Consider the following 21,375-nt stretch of genomic DNA (forward strand, 5'->3'; position numbering starts at 1 on the left):
GATACTCTTACAGCTATGAAAACTAATGTATCTGGTATCGCACATTCGTGCAGCAACTCGTTGACTCGAGGAACTTTGTTTGGAAACAAATCTCATTTTTGCTACTGTTCTTAATTTACAGAAAAATAAAGACATTTATCTTTCCAGACCTGATAAAGGTGCCAGCGTAGTCGTCCTGAACTGAATAAATTTCTAAAACGCTTGCGCTTCTTATTAAAAAAATAATTATCTCTCTAAAGAGATCTATCAGAAAATTCGACCCACTGGATCTTTGAGACCTCGACTTTATGGTCTCCCTAAAATCCATAAAGATAATATTCCCTGCAGACCAATTTTATCCAAGGCTCTGCTCAACATGCCCTTGCCCAATGGCTCCCTGAGCTACGTTCACCTGTCCGCGCATTCTATTCTACTTTCTGTGTTTCTGATTCGTTTACTTTATCCAAAATCATTAGAGATAATACTCCCAATCAAAACAATGCTTTATTTTTCTCATTTGATATCTCTAGTTTATTTACTAAGGTGACTATCGATGAGACTATTACTATTTGCTGCGATGCGCTCTATCGTAGTGAACTTATTCCTCCTTCTTTATCGGAGAGTATTTTATTGAACTCCCTTCTTTTTGCACTAAATCCGTCAAGTTTAGTTTCAATAACGTGATGTACCAACAAATTGATGGAGTCTCCATGGGCAGCCCCTTAGGTCCCATCCTTGCCGGCATTTTCGTTGGGTTTTACTAGTTAAAACTTTTTAATTCATCACATAGCACCCCTGCTTTATATTTTCGTTATGTGGATGATACGTTTGCGGCTTTTCCTTCTCAGGACCTTTATGTTTCTTTAAACATCTCAACGCCTTACATCACGCTTTAGTTTTTACTATGGAGATAGAAAAGGACAACTCTCTTCCGTTTCTCGACGTGTTGATTGAATGGTCTAAAGGAGGTTTTCTCACTTCTACATATAGAAAACCTACCTTGACCGGTCTATATACTAAATGGTGTTCTTTTACTCATAAAAACACTAAGTTGACGTTATTTTATACGTTAGTACATTGGGCCTTGGTTATTTGTTCCCCCTGTCGACTAAATACTGAAATGACTAAAATTAAGGAAATTCTAATCGATAATGGCTACCCAGAATTCTTGATTGATAAATGTATCGAATTCAAAATCAAGCAATTTAATAAAGATGTAACATTTGGCCCTTCAAAGTGTCCTGTTTATCTTATGTTGCTGTGGGTTGGTGAAAAATATGTCCCGCTCATTAATCAACTTAAACAGAATATCAGCAATTGTTTTCCGTCTGTTTTACCTAGAGTTGTTTTTAATACGAAACCTGTATTTTCCTCTTTCAAAATGGACGATTTGCCTTGCACTAAACTTAGCAATATTATATACAAATTCCAATGTCAGTATGATGCTGTCTATGTCGGGCGAACCAGCGTTCATTTTGAAACAAGAATTGGACATGTTCTTTCAAGTTTTCGATATAAAAATAAAAACAAAATTATCCTAAACCCCACTCAAAATAATATAGATTTCGCAACTGGAAATCATTTATTAGATAACCCAAAATGTGGGCAAGCTTATAAGGACGACTTTTTTTCAATTTTATTTCGAGGCCGATCGAGTAGTCATTTGAAAACTCTCGAATCCGTCTCTATTCCACGTCTTAAACCCTCTCTCTGCAGGCAGAAATAGTTTGTGAACACCCTGAACCTGAAAATTATTTTATCCTTTCCCCTCACCTTTTTCCTGTACATATATTAATTACTCGTTTCTATGTTCATTATTTTTAATTTCTCCTCCATATTTTCTTAAAAAAAAAAAAATTCGAAAATGCCGTCGATTACCCCTGATGAGGATGGCGAAAGACGTCTATGGTCAAAAATCTTTTTTTTTTGTATTATATATATATATATATATATATATATATATATATATATATATATATATATAACATTGTACATTAGTTCGCTCGATACCTGCACTTTTATTGAAACATTACACATTTTACATGTAGTCAAACGTCTAGGGTCTAAAAATTTTTTTTTTCTAAATATATATATATATATATATATATATATATATATATATATATATATATATATATATACATACAGGGTGACCCCAAAAAAACGGGCCCCGACTCTAATTAGACTACGTTTCTTAGTGTTTTGTCCGAATGAAATGAAACTTTGGTCATAACTAGTCTATTATATTCAAAACATCACATCAAAACACTAGGGTCTTTGGCCTTTTTTTCTCCGTTTACTGTAAAATGCTCAGAAAAACAAATGATTGTCCTCTGTTATTTTGGGTCACCCTGTATATATATATATATATATATATATACATATATATATATATATATATATATATATATATATATATATATATATAACATTGTACATTAGTTCGCTCGATACCTACATTTTTATTGAAACATTACAAATTTTACATGTAGACATAAAAGTCTGTCAAATATGACTGCTTCTCTCAGCAAACCCCTAATATATAGCACACGATAAGAATATACTCATTTCTGAATTTTTGAGATGATGATTGGTTATTTGTATTATTTCGATTCATCGAACTGCTGTTCTCATCTTGAGTGTCATTTTCACAACGTTTCGGTCGGTGTAACCTCTGACCTTCTTCAGGTGTATCTTGTTGAACTCGAGAATGTTTTTGTCGAACTCGAGAAATTTGAAACAGAATTTCTAACGGAACCCTTTATTTACTTCACGGGGGTAGCATGCTCTTGTTCCGTCAGCCTGAGATCCCATGCAAATGTGGAAAACTATACAAAGGTGAGACATGTCGTCCACTAAAAGTACGGTTAGAAGAACATCGAAAAGCTGTGATAGACGGAGAGGTTGGAAATTCGAGTATAGCTGACCATATTTGGAGGGAGTAATCACACGGCATAATTACGTTGACATACCGGTTCCCGCTGGATAACCGAAGTTAAGCAACGTTGAACCTGGTCAGTACTAAATGGGTGACCATTTAGGATTTTCAGGTGCTGTATGTGCTCTCCTCTTATCTCGGCATTGTTTCCAGTCGACCTGGACTTATCCTTGTCACTGGGCTCAAACAGTGCCGATTCAGGAGAGGTGTGGTTGGGGATTGTACGAGCCTCGCCTCACAACTACACGCGCAGCTGCTCCTACTGGGGGTATCCTTTGTCTTTCGAGACTGAACGGAGGCATTGATCTGGAGGGAAAAGATACACCTGAAAAATGACGGAGATTACACCAAAACGTTGTGAAAGTGACATTCCAAACGAGAACAGCAATCTGATGAATCCAAATGATACGAAGAGTATGCACTATAGTACAATAAAATTCTTTTTAATATTAGTTTTGTCGTTTTCAGAGTTGGTTCTTGAATAACATGGCCGCTGACGTCGATTGGAATTGAACCACGTGGATTTGGTAATTTTATTATTTTTTTTGCATACTTTTATTTATTATATAAAACTTGGTTAATGAATGTATGTTTCTTCTAATGCACTTTCCTATAATCTTTACTCATAATAAATTAGTGTTGGGACGATTAACCGTGATCAGAATCGGGAATCGGAAAAATCGGAACTTTTGGGTATCGGATTCAGTATCGGAATTGGTAAAATTTTAGACTAATTCCTGATACCAAAAAACGATTCTTTTTAATATGTTAAAATAAATGTTCCCTTGCTGGGGTTGATGAAAAAAATGGTAAATATTTATTGATTTTAAACTACCAGAAAATTAAAAAAAAATATTTTATGAAAATGGATTTATGCAAAGATGGCACTAGAAAACATAACTAAGAAAGAAAAAAAAATGCGAAAAGGAAAATAGGCACGAGAATGATGGTGACTATGTAAAAAATAAACTCTGCATCACAAAACGTCGCTGGTTTAAATGGCGTCACTTCCGTCTTCGTAGTCCTTCACCTGCTTGAGTCAAAATATTGAAACCTTTACATTTGAGACGACCATCGTTACACACACACACACACACACACACACACACACACACACACACACACACACACACACACACACACACACACACACATATATATACAATGTATTTATTTAAAATTGTACAGAAGGTCAGAAAAACATTGGTACCGTCAGTTTCAAGCCTAACATAAGGGGGCCAGTTAATGGTAAATCGTAAATAATGTTGGCACTCGATGGCTGATGAGAGCCTAACATTTTTTTTTTAAATTTTTTTTTATTACATTTTCACCCCAAACAAGGCAAATTGCCACTTTGGTGTAGGGGGCTACTATCAGGGGCAACAACTACTGGGGTACTATGTAGGGATTTGGGCAGCAAGGTGTCGGTTCACGTTACACTTGAACTTCTGCACGTCAGTACTGTTGGGGAAGCAGGGACCTGGAATGGAATTCCAGAGTCTTGCGGTTCTGGGGAAGAAACTATTGGAGTAAAAAGATCTTTTACATCTAGGGACCTCTACAGTGTGGGGGTGGGATCTAGTAGCCTGTCGGGTTTGTCGAGGGTGCTCGCGTCGTGGGGGCACAAGTGATTGCAGTTCGTCAGAGCATTCACCACTAAAATACTTGTAGAAAAGGCAGAGGGATGCAACATTTCGTCGATGGGACAGAGACTGAAGCTTAGATGCCAGTTCAGGGCCTATCAGGTTTGCGACTCTCTTTTGAACCTTGTCAAGGAGCGAGAGACTAGTAGCAGATGCACCAGCCAAGATGTGGCAGCAATACTCCATACATGGGCGAATGGTGGCCTTATAGAGGTACAGGATACTTTCGGGTGTTAGTAGTTTTCTAGCACGGTAGAGAGAGAGAGCCTACCTTTCTTGCAGCGGCCCTGGCAATGCCTTCAATGTAATTGTTCCAACTCATGTTTCCCGTGAACGTTAGGCCAAGGAGTTTGAAAGATGGACTCTCAGATAAAGAGTCGTTGGCCATTGCTATGGGTGGTAGAGAGGGTTTCTTGTAATTATTGAATGAAACTAGTTTAGTCTTGGCAGCATTGAATGCGACCAACCACTTTTGTCCCCATTCCACTACAGATTGGAGGTCTTCCTCTAGTGTTTCTGCCATTTCTTTAGAAATGTGTTCATTCGTCTTTATTAACGATTTACCATTAATTGCTCTCCCTTATGTTAGGCTTGAAACTGACGGTACAAAAGTTCTTCTGACCTTCTGTACAATTTTAAATAAATAAATATTTAGCTCTTATATCGAAAAAGTTTTTTTCTTTGTAATTGAGCACTTTGTTGTAATTCTTTCCCAAAAAGCAGTAAACAAATATATATATATATATATATATATATATATATATATATATATATATATATATATATATATAGTAAGTAATCTATAAAATATATATGGCGATTAAGCTACACTGAATATTCCGCGTTTCATCCACTCTAGGACTCTTCAGGCTTACATATATATATATATATATATATATATATATATATATATATATATATATATATATATATATATATATAATATTTTATGTTTTATAAATTACTAACTAGCTGTACCTACGTATTGAGCACTTTTGAAGTAAATACTTAAAGTTTATGCATAAATATATACTTTCGTATATTAATTTTATGTGAGTAAATTAAGTAGTTATATATATATATATATATATATATATATATATATATATATATATATATATATATATATATATATATATACTAGTGGTGACACCCGGCGTTGCTTGGGTGTGGGAGAGGTTTTATGGTAAGGCATTGATCAACAGAACCCTAAAAAACTGTTTAAAAAAAACAAAAAGAGAGAGAAAATTAACGAATCCCCTAAAAAATGTAAATAGCAGTGAGTACCCGAGCGAGCGCAAAAAAAAACAAAAAATAACCAATCCCCTAACCATGTAAATAGCAGCGAGTACGCAGGCGAGAGCAAAAAAAAAAAAAAAAAAAAAAATTAACCAATCCCCCAGAAATGTAAATAGCAACGAGTACATGGGCGAGCGCGAAAAAAAAAAAAAAAAAAAAATCAACCAATCCCCTAAAAATGTAAATAGCAACGAGTACGCGGGCGAGCGCAAAAAAAAAAAAAAAAAAAATTAACCAATCCCCTAAAAATGTAAATAGCAGCGAGTATGCGGGCGAGCGTAAAAAAAAAAAAAATTAAATTAACCAATCCCCTAAAAATGTAAATAGCAGCGAGTACGCGGGCGAGCGCAAAAAAATAAAAAATAACCAATCCCCTAAAAAATATAAATATGAAGCGAGTATACGGGCGAGCACAAAAAAAAAAAAAAAATAAAAAAATAACCAATCCCCTAAAAAATTAAATAGCAACGAGTACGCCGGCGAGCGCAAAAAAAAAAAATAAATAAATAAATAAATAAAATAAAATAACCAATCCACTAAAAATTTAAATAGCAGCGAGTAACCGGGCGAGCGCAAAAAAAAAAAAAATAAAATAAAATAAAATAAATTAACCAATCCCCTAAAAATGTAAATAGCAGCGAGTACGCGGGCGAGCGCAAAAAAAAAAAAAAAAAAATTAAAAATTAACCAATCCCCTAAAAAATGTTAATAGCAGCGAGTAACCGGGTGAGCGCAAAAAAAAAAATAAATAAATAAATAAATAAATTAACCAATCCCCTAAAAAATGTAAATAGCAGCGAGTATACGGGCGAGCACACACAAAAAATATTAACCAATCCTCTAAAAAATTAAATAACAACGAGTACGCCGGCGAGCGCAAAAAAAAAAAAAAAAAAAAAAATTAACCAATCCACTAAAAATGTAAATAGCAGCGAGTAACCGGGCGAGCGCAAAAAAAAAAAAAAAAAAAAATAACCAATCCCCTTAAAAATGTAAATAGCAACGCGTACGCGGGCGAGCGCAAAAAAATAAAAAAAAAAGAAAAAATTAAGATAAAGAGTGGGGAAATTATTGATAATGTTTTCAGCTATGCGAGTGTTCTCGTGAAAGTTTGGCGAGGGGGGGGCAAAGAATGGAGTTCAGACGAGCACTTGCCATGATAATAAAGTTAAAGTAGAGACAAGTTTGCAACGTCTCTTCTGTGGGAAAGAGGTTGCAGGGAAGAGAAAAGGGCACCTCCCACTAGGCGACGAAGTCTATTTTGAACCGGTCAAGGCAGGATAAGTCTTTCTAGTAACTTCTGCCCAGAAGTGGCAACAGTAGTCTATCCTTGGGCGTACCTGGCTCTTATATAGGTAAAGAATTGCATCAGCATTGAGATATCTACTGGATCGATAGAAGGATTCCATCATTTTTCAAGCGACTTTCGCAACGGATTTGATGTAAGTGTCCCATTTCTGATCGGGGATAAAGTTCAAGCCCGGAAGCTTGTCAAAACATGAGGCCTCCCCCAAACGAGAACCATTCATTTCAACTGATGCCAGATGGGGATCAGAGCGTTTATGATGTAAAGATAGAAACTTGGTTTTAGATGCATTAAAAATAACCATCTCGTTCTTTCTTCATTCTATTACGTGCTCAAGATCAGAGGAGAGAGAATCAGAGAGTACTTGGTCGTTTACGGCCTTTGATGTGCTGGCATAGATGGTAGTGTCGTCAGCATAGATGTCTACGAATGATCTGAGGATGTGATTTGGAAGATCATTGATGTAGATCAGGAAAAGAGTTGGACCCAGGATGGACCCCTGAGGGACTCCAGCATTAATACTGTGAGCTTCTGATTTCTGCAACATCAACAACTCCTCTTATGAACCTATCAGAGAGAAATGATTTAATAATTGGGAAGACATTTCCAGCTATACTATAGCTGGGGATTTTGTGAAGTAGACCTTTAGGCATACCCTATCAAAAGCATTTGATATGTCGAGAGGAATTGCCTTAGAAAGGAAGCTTCCGTCGAGATTCGCTAATCCTATGAGATATAACCGTAAGCACATTCGCTGTAGATGTAGCAGAACGGAAACCTAATCTTCTTATCATTTTTCATTCATTTTTGGTCCCCCGACAAAAGGAGGGGGGACCTGTAATTTCATCCTTGTCCGTTCGTCCGTTCGTCTGTCCGTACTTTTCTCAATAATTACGCCTCGGATTTTTTTGTTGTTGAAATTTTGCACAAACATTAAACATGGTATGAGTCAAAAAGTAATAGAACGGATTTTCCGGGAAAACTCCGGTTTCCCCACCAGGGGTGTCTTTCATGTTAAAATGGCTAAAATTGACACTTTTGTGTTTATGAATTATTATAATTATTTCTGTTATAATTTACCTCTTTTCTTACTTTTTTCCTTTTTTCTTAGTTTTTTCTTTCTTTCTTTTCGTATTATCATACATTTCTTTCCTTTTTTCTTTGTTGTTATCTACCTTTCTTTTCTTCCTTTTCTTACACCCTCACCATCGCTGACCTTTAACCTCTCATCCAGTAGCTGTCTATCCATAATTCCTGCCCTCTTCTTCCCTCTCAATCCAGCCGGTTCGCCTATATGTTTCCGCCCTCTTCTTCCCTGAATTTCTCCCGACTCGTTTCTCCTCACCTGTAAACAAAGATTGCTGTTTGACAAATATCCGGCGACATTTTGGAAACGACTTGTAATGTGTTCTATGCGGGTAACCACGCCGCCAAGAAAGGAAGACTAATTTTATTTTTGCTTTGTACAATTTAAACCTTTTTGTTGTTTTAATCTTCAATAATAAAAAAAAAAGAAACAAAAAACGAAACAACAACAACAACAACAACAACAACAACAAAAACACCACCACCACCACCACTCACGGAACGTACCGCCTAAGCGCGAAAACCGGGAGAAAAATAAAAAAATAAAAGGCGAGTTATTTATTTTAATTTTATTTTGCACACACTCACACACACACACACACACATACACACCAGGGATGTGCGGAAAGGGCGGTGGTGCTAGGGTTGCCCAAGCAACTGCTCCTTTTACTACAGATTTAAAAGTGCCCTTTTCAGAGGAATGCATTATAGGCATTGCTAAACCATTACTTACATTTTTGTCGTTTTTTTTTTTATTTGAGCATCTTCCCTGAAAATGTTCTCTGCACGTAACTAATACACATGCACGCATATGCACGTACACACGCATACACACACATACACACTCATATGCGCTCACACACAATATTGGATTTTCTGTCTTCTTGTTTTTTTCTTTGTCCATCTTTTTTTAGGACTTTGCAGAGAGACTCACAAATGTATATTTACTAGCAGTTCCGCCCGGCTTTGTACTGTTAATAACTTTATGTGCATATATATATATTAAAAAATGTGAATATGTACGGAAATGTCTTTCTATATAATAGACTTCCTTAACTACCATAGAGAAAAGTTGGGAGAGACCCCATGCGTCAATTTTGTTTTTAACTTTGACCCCAATTTTGACACCCTAACAATTATTTTTTGGGGCTCAAATCAATTTATTAAGTTAGATCCATGTCCACATAATCTATATCTAAAATTTCAAGTGTTTACACCCAAAATTGTCGGAGGAGTTTGATAGAGTTCTCAAAGGTCAAATCGTTGAACTTTGACCCATTAACAGCTAAATTTCTGACTGGAAACCGATTTAAAAAATTTTCCAAATCTCAATACCCCTTATGTCAAATCTCGATTCTGCACAGACAGACAGACAGACAGACAGACACACACACACACACACAAACACAGACAGACAGACAGACAGACAGACAGACAGACAGACACTTTCACTTTTATAAATATACTAGCATTTCAGCGCGGCGTTGCCCGGGTGTTTAGATGTGTATGTTGAGCAAAAAAAAAAAAAAAAAAAAAATGGTAGTAGGAAGGCAGGCTCGAACCCGTGCAGCGAAGGAGGAAAAGAACGGGGAAAAAATCTGACGTCTTTGCAGTTACGACCACCGCCAAACCTGAGAGGACTTGTGTTTACATTAAGGCTAGATAATCGAAAGGGAAGGATATCAAAAGCGACCCCCCCTTGTAGAAAAGTGCCTAGTTGAAGGTGTTAATGTTTTTAGCCAATTTTTCGATATTTGTCGTATGAAAGGTCGAACTTTAAAACTAAACTGATCTTGGTAAAATCTGTCGCCTCTGTTGAAAGTTTAAGGCAGATATGCAAACATACATACATAATACATTTATATATTGGTAACTAAAAATTTTCGACCCAAACCAATGAAAAAGCTTGCCCTATCTCTGAATACCCTTTATGTAAAATTTCAAATGTTTAGACCAGGAATTGTCTGAGTAATTAGGTAGAGACCGCAGAGGTCAATTTTTTAAAAACTTTGATCCTTATTATGACCCCTAAAAATTTATTGTTTGGGGCTCAAATCAAGTTATTAAGTTGGACCCATGTCCGAGGAACCTATATCTAAAATTTCAAGTGTTTGGACCCAAAATTGTCGAAGGAGTTTGGTAGAGTTCTCAAAAGTCAAATCTTTTAACTTTGACCCCTCAAAAGCTAAATTTCTGGCTGAAAATGGATTACAAAGATTTTCCCAATTCTCAGTACTCTGTATATCAAATTTCGAGTCTGTAGACTTAAAATTGACAAAGTGATTGTGTAGGGAAATGTACACAGACAGACAGACACACAGACACGTTCACTTTTATAGATATACTAGCATTTCAGCCCGGCGTTGCCCGGGTGTTTGGAGGTGTATGTTGAGCAAAAAAAAAAAAAATGTGTTGTACTAGGAAGGCAGGCTCGAACCCGTACCGCAAAGGAGGAAAAGAACGGGGAAAAACCTGATGTCTTTGCTGTTACGACCACCGCTAAACCTGAAGTGACGTAGGTTTTAATTAAGGCTAGACAATCGAAAGGAGAGAATGAATTTCGAAAATATCGACCAAAAAAGCTACCCCCCCTGTAGAAAAGTGCACAGTTGAATGTGAAGATATCAATGTTTTTAGCCAAGTTTTCGATGTTTGTCGTATGAAATGTCGAACTTAAAAAACGATACTGATCTTGGTAAAATCCGTCGCCTCTGTCGAAAGTTTAAGGCAGACATGCAAACATACACACATACATACATACATACATACATACATACATACATACGTACATACATACATACATAACTACATTTATATATTACTAACTAAAGATTTTCGACCCAAACCGATTAAAAATCTTGCCCTATCTCTGAATACCCTTTATGTAAAATTTTAAATGTTTAGACCAGAAATTGCCTGAGTAATTTGGTAGGGACCGCAGAGATTCATTTTTTTTTTTAAATTCGACCCCTATTATGACCCCTTAAAATTTATTGTTTGGGGCTCAAATCAATTTATTAAGATAGATCCATGTCCAAGGAACTTATATCTAAAATTTCAAATGTTTGGACCCAAAATTGTCGGAGGAGTTTGGTAGAGTTCTCAAAGGTCAATATGTTGAACTTTGATCCCTTAACAGCGAAATTTCTGTCCGAAAATGGATTACAAAGATTTTCCCAAAACTCAGAACCCTGTATATCAAATTTCGAGTCTGTAGACTGAAAATTGACAGAGTTATTGCGCAGGGAATTATACAGACACAGACACACAGACACACAGACACGTTCACTTTTATAGATATACTAGCATTTCAGCCCGGCGTTGCCCAGGTATTTGACGGTGAATGTTGAGCAAAAAAAAAAAAAAAAGATGCGGTCAATTTTTAAAACTTTGATCCCTATTATGTCCCCTGAAAATTTATCGCTTTGAGGCTCAAATCAAGTTATTAAGTTAGCTCCATGTCCAAGGAACCTATATCTAAAATTTCAAGTGTTTGGACCTAAAATTGGCGGAGAAGTTTGGTAGAGTTGTCAAAAATAAAATCGTTGAACTTTGACCGCTTAATCGCTAAATTCCTGGCCGAAAACCGATCACATAGATTTTTTCGAATCTCAGTACCCTGTATATCAAATTTCGAGTCTGTAGACTAAAAATTGACAGAGTTATTTCCTAGGGAAATGTACACACACAGACACACAGATAAACAGACAGACAGACATACACTTTCACTTTTATATATAGACTAGCATAGGTGCCCGGCGTTGCCCGGGTATTCGGAGGTGTATATTGAGCAAGAAAAAAAAGAAAAAAAGCGGTCAATTTTTTAAAATTTGACCCCAATTTTGACCCCCTAACAATTATTTTTTTGGGCTCAAATCAATTTATTAAGTTAGATCCATGTCCTCATAATCTATATCTAAAATTCCAAGTGTTTACACCCAAAATTGTCGGAGGAGTTTGATAGAGTTCTCAAGGTCAAATCGTTGAACTTTGTCCCCTTAAACGCCAAATTTCTGGCCGAAAACCAATCACATCGATTTTCCCAAATCTCAGTTCCCTGTATATCAAATTTCGAGTCTGTAGACAGAGTTATTGCATAGGGAAATGTACACAGACAGACACACAGACAGGCAGATACACAGACACGTTCACTTTTATAGATATAGTAGCATGAGTGCCCGGCGTTACCCGGGTGTTTGGAGGTGTATGTGAAGCAAAAAACAAAAAAAGGTCAATTTTATAAACTTTGACCCCTATTATGACCCCTGAAAATTTATTATTTTGGGCTCAAATCAAGTTATTAAGTTAGATCCATGTCCAACAAATCTGTACCTCAAATTTCAAGTGTTTAAACCCAAAATTGTCGGAGGAGTTTCGTAGAGTTCTCAAAGGTCAAATCGTTGAAATTTTACCCCTTAACAGCCGAATTTCTGGCCAAAAATCGATCACAAAGATTTTCCCAAATGTCAGTACTCTGTATATCAAATTTCGAGTCTGTAGACTTAAAATTTACAGAGTTATTGTGAAGGAAATGTACACAGACAGACAGACAGACAGACACGTTCACTTTTATAGATATATTGATAGATATATAGATTTGGGGTGACGGCGACGAAGTGGTTTATGACATGGTGTGCGAGCTTCGAATCCAATTCGTTCTGCAGAAACACTTTTATCAAAACCCTCACCTGACCTTTTGTCCAACTTCCTGGAGAGGAGTTAAATAAAACAACCATATATAGTTTGTAAATTACATTTGGTCTGAGATTAAAGTGTAGTACAGACTAGAAGGATAAAAGTGTTGCCCTAAAGAAAACAACAGTACAGCTTTATTTTTTAAACTTTTATTGAAAAAATCAATTAAGATAACTTAATTATGTAGTAGAACTGACATCTATACAATGTAACCGCCTTCAGACTCAATCACCGCCTAGGTACGGGTCCGGAACTAGAAGCATTCCTTTTCAACAAACGCCGGCGGGAGCTCGGCGAATACGCAGTGGATGGCGTGATCAGGCGTGCTTTGGTGTTGTGGACGATCATGTTGGTGATGTTCTTGGCGTCTTTTAAGGATAGTTTTATTAATATTTCAGCTTTCATTATTGTTATTCGTCTTCTGATTCCAATTTCTCCCATTATTTTTCAAAGCTTTTCGGAATTGTTCCTAGTGCTCCCACTATTATAGGTAGTATCTTGATTTCATGTATCATCCATATCCCTTTCAGCTCTGTGCATTTGTTCCGTTTCTCATTTTCTTCGATATTTATCCTGTGCTCAGCTGGAACAGAAAACTCTACAATTTGACAGGACATTTCTTTCTTATTAATTATTACGACATCCAGTCTTCTTGCTTGGATGAGTTTGTCTGTTTGTCCATGTTATTTAATAGAACTAGTCTATTTCACACACACGCATTATGTACATACAATAAACACATATGTATATACATGCATAATATGCATACATTATATATATATATATATATATATACACAGAGAGAGAGAGAGAGAGAGAGAGAGAGAGAGAGAGAGAGAGAGAGATTCATAATACGTATAATATATATATACACAATATAGAATACATATAGACATTATGCATATATATATACAAAATATGTATCATACATTATATAAATTATACATATATATATGCATATATGATATTTTGATATATAATATATATAACATAATATACATATCATATATTATATAAATAATATACACATCATATATATATATAATGTACATGTCTTAATACACACACACACACACACACACACACACACACACACACACACACACACACACAAACACAAACACAAATATACGCATATAAATATATGATATACACATACACATAAATTATGTTGTATTCCTTTAGGGCCAGTTTGCTGAATTCGCTTATTATATGGTTTATCATTTCCTCACTTTGTCTTATATTGTTTATCGTTTCGTCTACTCAGGCAGCCTGTTGTATTTCTTAGAGCTTAAGTGACAACAAGTCATCATTATCATCATAATGATCATATACAGACAAGAGTTATTATCAGTTAACCCTCAATGTGTTACCTATAATCCAAGTAACAGAAAATTTCAATTTGTGTTCTCGCAACAGCCGTTTACTTGTGATTTATTCAGATATCGATTATTGGTTTTCTCTGGAACCTGAAGTGGCATAAGTATTCTCAGAGTTCCAATACAGTTCTGTTGTTATTATTATGTATTCCCACACAGGTCTTCACCAGTGATTTCTTACGTAAAATAGCTGGTGGTATTCCCTGGAGTCTGAGTGACAAATTTCTCTAGATTTTCAGTACTCTCCACTTTTTGTTGATAACTATTCCAAATAATATTGCATTATTGCAATTATTTTTATACGAGCATTTCAGCTCGGCGTTGCCCGGGTGTTTGGTGGTATATGTTGGCACCCCCCCCCAAGAAAAAAGCGGTCAATTTTGTTTTAACTTAGACCCGTATTATAACCTCTTAACATTTATTGTTTTGGACTCAAATCAAGTTAAGTTAGATCCATGTCCAAGGAACCTTTATATAGAACTTCAAGTGTTCAGACCTTAAATTGGCGGAGGAGTTAGGTAGAATTCTCAAAGGTCAAATCGCTGAAATTTGACCCAGTAACAGCCGAATTTCTGGCCGAAAACGAGTTACAAAGATTTTCCCAAATCTCAGTACCCTGTATATCAAATTTCGAGTCTGTAGACTTAAAATTGACAGAGTTATTGTATAGGGAAATGTACACAGACACACACACATACGGACTGACACTTTCACTTTTATAGATATATAGATTGCATTATCATAGATTCATCGATTCATCTTTGAAATTTAGCGTGGTAATATGTTTCTCTAATGTTGCAGTACTATTCGCACTCATTGAGTTGCGTTTTCCTACAGATCACCCCCTTCGATCTTTCCATCCTCCTATTTTGTGTGGTAACAGTCGAAACTATTTTCATCATACGATATCACATGTTTCGTTAGGTGGGATCATAGTGAACGCTGCTATATAGGTAACTGTTTTGGCTTCGATTCTAGCTAATGTTGCCCAAGTCATATATATATATATATATATATATATATATATATATATATATATATATATATATATATATATATATATGCATATATATACATCTATATATATATATCTATATATAAGCCTGATGAATCCTAGCGTATATGAAACGCGGAATATTCTGTGTAGCTTAATTGCCATATATATTTTATAACTTATATCTTCATATAAATGTATAAATATTTTTATATATATTTATCTTTATATATATGTATATCTATCTATCTATCTATCTATCTATATATATCAATATATATATGTATATCCATCTATCTATCTATCTATTTATCTATCTCTCTCTTATATATATATATATATATATATATATATATATATATATATATATATATATATATTTACTTTTGAAATTACAACTATATAACAGATACAATATAATAATCGATAAAATATTGGCTCTATAATAGTAAATACGAAGTCTGCATAAATTAAATTATATTTAAGCGTATTTTACGATCGAGCAACAACGGGAAGCTTGCTAGTTGAAAATAAAAAGTGAAATATAAGCTTTAAATATAGAAGTAATAATATACGAGGTGCCTTAAATAAGTTTCCAGACTTATTTTGTACAAGCATTTAAAAATTATCATAGACTCTTGAAAGTTCAGTATGTTATTGCTATACATCGTATTCAAGGACTGACCAATTTTTATGATTCCAGCTTCAAATGAACAGCTACAGCAGGAATTGGAATACACGCTATTAAAGTCTGATTGTTACAGCTGTTGAATTTCGAAAATGCAATTTAGATGTGTGGATATTATAGAAGAACGATATGCAATAACCTTTTTGTTTTAAAATCGGAAAAATGCCACAGAAACATATGGAATGCTTCAGACTGCTTTTGGACCATCTTGCATGAATCGGGCATCAGTTTTTGAGTAGCATACAGGATGTCTGTAGAAGATGGTGAGAGGTGTGGGAGGATTAAGGAAGTCAAAATATCAAAGTTGATTGGCCAAATAAAGAATTTCATGGATAAGGGTTTGACCTTTACTCCTGATCTGAAATGGAACACGTACATCAAGTCTGTTGCCAAGGTCGCTGGAAAGATGGTAGGATCCTTCTACCGCTCCAGAAGATATCTCACTACTGATACAATTCTCTATCTATATAAAAGCCAAGTACGTCCAAGGATGGCATACTGCTGCCATATCTGGGCAGGAGCGGCCAAAAACAGCCTATCATGCCTTGACAGAGTACAAAATAGACTTCGTGGCTTAGTGGGGGATGCCCTTTTCTCTACCCTGCAACCTCTCTCTCACAGAAGAGACGTTGCGAGCCTATCCTTGTTCTATCGTTATTTCCATGGCAGGTGCTCGTCTGAACTCCAATCCCTGGTCCCCCCTCGCCAATCTTTCACGAAAAACACCTGTCTAGTTGAATCCACTGTGAAAAATTTCCCCCACTCTATATCTGTGCCTAAATCAAAACGCGGACTCCATGAAGAAAGCTTCTTTCTTAGAACTGCACGCCTGTGGAGCTCTATTCCGTCTGCCTGCTTCCCTCCGGACTACAACTTGGATGTCTTCAAGTCCAATGTTAACAAATTCCTAATGAACCGCCCCCTTAATTAAACACTTCATCAAATCTCCACCCTAACGTAATGTACTTGCAATAACCCTTATCCCTGAGTGGCTTCCGGGCCTTGATAAGTGGTGATCAATGTGTAAAAAAAAAATAAAAATAAAAATAAGGACCGTCGTGTGTCTATAGAGACAATAAGTGCACAGTTTGATGTGAGTATGTACATACAATTATTTGCGAGGAATTGAAGACGCAAAAGATTTGCGTGAATACATCAGTGCACAATTCTATCCTTGTCATAGATTATTTGACCAACATGGGTGTCAAGACAGTTCCTAACCATTCCTATAGACCAGACCTCGCTGCTTGTGACTTTTAGTTATTCTCTAAGCTCAAGGAAAACCTTAGAGGCTGTAGTTATGAGACAATTGGGGAGATGAAAGAGGTTGTGACGAGAGTCATTGACATGCTCACAAAAGAGGACTTCCATGCGGTCTTCCAGAACTTGTTAGAACGGTATAACAAGTGTGTTACAGCTGGAGGAGATTACTTCGAAGGGGACTAAAGTTTCATGTGTGTACTATCAATAAAAGTGCCTGTACGAAAAAATTTAGAAACTTATTTAAGGCACCTCATAGTTATCATAGTGTGTACATTTTAGGAAGGGAAGAGACTGTTTATGAAATTTCTTACAGTTTCAATTCTATTGGTTTCATGTGGTAGTGTTCTACGCTTATTTTTACTTTACTGCTATTGCAACTTCCGTGTAGCTGGGTAGCGTTTGTGATGGTTATCATTATCGTTATTATTAAGTACTCACTGAGAGTTTTACACAGTTCATCCTCAATAGCTGTTCAATGATAAGATTCGTTGTGTTTCCTGGAATCTGAATGACAATGAGTCTTCCCATATTTCCAGTTCTCTCCACTTCTTTTATTCTTCTACTTCTTTTTCTTTTTCTTTATACATTTGTTGTTTTTATTTCTTATTGTTGTTGTTTTTCGTTGTCTTCTTCTTCTTCTTCTTCTTCTTCTTCTTATTATTATTAACTTTGTTATTGTTGTTGTTTTTCTTCTTTTTTTTTGCAAACTGTTCTCCTCATCTTCATAGTTGTTGTTGTTTCACTATGTTTCAGCCAACTCATCCTCTAGCCTTCTTCGGGTGGTTAACTGCAACGGGATAGGAATGCAGAGTCTTGTAATTGTATCCCCAGTAATTACTGCCTTCCATAGCTGTCGTTGTCTCACCACGTTTTGGCCAACTAATCCTATGGCCGCCTTTAAGTAGGATGGAAACCACTGTTATAGAATGGATCTTCAGAAAATGCTCACCCGGAACCATAGAGACAACTCCTCTATCCACTGCGCCACGGGCCCCAGTAGATGTATGTATGAGATGTGTGTACATCTGTGTGAAAATATTAAATCTATAAACTCTTAAACATCTGAAATTAACAAGAAATAGTAATAATACACTAAGGATGGTTTATAACAAAAATCTTTGTTTGGATGGATGAATTAACGCGTATTTGTTGGCGAAGTGAAATACAAAATATTCATTTAAACTTGTCGACATATTTCTATTATTTTTGTATATGCACAAATTAATTCATAGCTTTAAATGATTTAATTTTAAATCTTTCTTATCCATCTGTCAATAGCTTAAACGCTAGGGAACGTGACTGGAATACTACATGTTTTGGTTTCAATCTATTTGATGACACCCAGGTCATCTTCATCAAAAAAAAAAAAAAACGATGTTAAGACTTCTATGGACCTTTTTTCTTGTTGAAGAATTATATTGTCATGCACTTCTTTCTATCTAAGAAAATAATTTCTAATTTTTCTACAGAGTATATGGATGAAAGGAGACGGTATTGACATAATAATAACCGTTTGTTTCTGCATAACGAAACGGATCTGTAAATAATGTATCGAGATTTTAACATGCTTCAGGGACTGTTTTTTGTATGAAAAATAAATATTTGGATCTTGAAATGTAACTTTACTGTTATTCTTTTATATGTGCTCTGTTGTAATATTTGACAAACATTGAGCTTTTAAACAAAAATGATTGGTGAAATATTATTAAACACATATTTTACCACACACACACACACACACACACACACACACACACACACACACACACACACACACACACACACACACATATTGATCATTTTTTTCCTTTTTTTATGGATATAACTCCAGGCAAGACATGAAGCCACTAGATGTAAGGAGTAAAAAAAAGATTCTTCAAGGTAAAGCAATTAACAATAAATGTTATATGGATAAGATTCCAAAATAGAAAACAGCAATTCTTCCTCCTTTCTCAGAAACATCACTTATGGAATGTGAGGAATAAAGCAACTGGCCCTGATGGCATCCCAATTATAGTGTTAAAAAAGCTTCAACCAGAACTTGCTCCCATGCTTACGAAACTATTTAAGCGCTGCCTTAAGGAGAAGTGTTTTCCGACTCCCTGGAAGACCTCATCAGTTTGCCCTGTATTTAATAATTCAGGTGATAAGTCATCTCCCTCTCAGTACAGACCAATAAGTCTCCTGTATGTTATGAGTAAGTTGCTGGAATCCATATTAAATAGAGAAATAGTCAACCACCTCAGCAGGAATAACCTTCTTAGTGACACACAATATGGTTTCCGCTCTGCAAGATCTACCGCAGATGTGCTGACGGTTATATCCCACAGGATTAGTGAATCTCTTGACAAAGGCTTCCTTTCTAGGGCAATTGCTCTTGACATATCAAAGGCCTTCGACAAGGTATGGCATAAGGGTCTACTTCACAAGATTTCCAGTTACGGTATAACTGGAAATGTTTTCTCAATCATTAAATCATTTCTCTCCGATAGGCTTATAAAAGTAGTGGAAGATGGACAAAAATTGGAGGCCTGCAATATAAATGCTGGAGTCCCTCAGGGGGCAATCCTGGGCCCAACTCTCTTCCTGATCCTCATCAATGACCTCCTTAAACACATACTTAAATCATTCGTTGACATCTATGCTGATGACACGACCATCTACGGCAACACATCAAAGGCTGTAAATGACAAAGTTCTCTCTGATTCTCTCTCCTCTGATCTCGAGCGCGTGGTTCAGTGGGGGAAGATGTGGCTGGTTACCTTTAATGCATCCAAAACCAAACTCCTATCCTTACATCATCAACGCTCTGATCCCCATCTGGCATCTATTGTGATGGATGGCTCTCGTCTGGGTGAGGCCCCGTGTTTTGACAAGCTTCTGGGTTTGACCTTTACTCCTGATCTGAAATGGAACACGTAAATCAAGTCTGTTACCAAGGTCGCTGGAAAGATGGTAGGATCCTTCTACTGCTCCAGAAGATATCTCACTACTGATACAATTCTCTATCTATATAAAAGCCAAGTACGTCCAAGGATCGAATACTGTTGCCATATCTGGGCAGGAGCTGCTAAAAACAGCTTATCCTGCCTTGACAGAGTACAAAATAGACTTCGTGGCTTAAGGGAGGGATACCCTTTTCTCTACCCTGCAACCTCTCTCCCACAGAAGAGACGTTGCGAGCCTATCCTTGTTCTATCGTTATTTCCATGGTAGGTGCTCGTATTAGCTCCAATCTCTGGTCCCCCCTCGCCAATCTTTCACAAAAAACACCCGTCTAGCTGAATCCACTGTGAAAAATTACCCCTACTCTATATGTGTGCCTAAATCAAAACGCGGATTCCATGAAGAAAGCTTCTTTCTTAGAACTGCACGCCTGTGGAGCTCTGTTCCGTCTGCCTGCTTCCCACCGGACTACAACTTGGATGTCTTCAAGTCCAACGTTAACAAATTCCTAATGAACCGCCCCCTTAAGTAAACACTTCGTCAAATCTCCACACTAACGTAATGTACTTGCAATAACCCTCATCCCTGAGTGGCTTCCGGGCCTTGATAAGTGGTGATCACTGTGTAAAAAAAAAAGAGAAGCAGCAATTATGAGTCTGCTGAAATATTAAATATCATTAAAAACATATTTTATCACACACACACACACACACACACACACACACACACACACACACACACACACACACACACACACACACTGAAGGCAATGGAAATGAAATGGTTACCCGATACAAGCAAGTGTAAACTTCAACCTAATATAAATATTAATATTTATATATTAATATATTAATCCCAATCAAATAAAAAAGCTCAATGCAAGCACAATAGAGAGTAGTACTTTTCAGAAAAGAAAAGAAATTAAAACTGTAAATTAAAATTTACAATTAAATTTATTGTTAGACAGAATACCCCCCAAACAAATTTCAAAATCCTTATTCCGCGGAGTTTTAATGCATGGTATTATAGTTTGCTAATTTCTTTCTATCCTCTGATGAGAATACATCTAATTGTAAATTTTTATTTACAGTTTTTTTTTTGCTTCATTTAGAGTTTAAATTTCATTTTATATATATATATATATATATATATACGCACA

The 21,375-nt window shown here is 36.0% G+C and overlaps 1 protein-coding gene across 1 annotated transcript in view; it reads left to right on the forward strand.

Moving 5' to 3' along the window:
• LOC145247978 (innexin unc-9-like) overlaps positions 1-21,375 on the forward strand; it is a 350,087-nt gene that overhangs the window by 104,469 nt on the left and 224,243 nt on the right. The window contains exon 2 of the mRNA XM_080109636.1: positions 3,386-3,444. The gene's annotated coding sequence lies outside the window, so the exon portion shown is untranslated. The remainder of the gene's footprint in view (positions 1-3,385; positions 3,445-21,375) is intronic.

This window comes from Euprymna scolopes, chromosome 26 (assembly GCF_053919585.1).
Source record: "Euprymna scolopes isolate OS-2025 chromosome 26, ASM5391958v1, whole genome shotgun sequence".
In the NCBI taxonomy this organism is placed as follows: Eukaryota; Metazoa; Mollusca; class Cephalopoda; order Sepiida; family Sepiolidae; genus Euprymna; species Euprymna scolopes.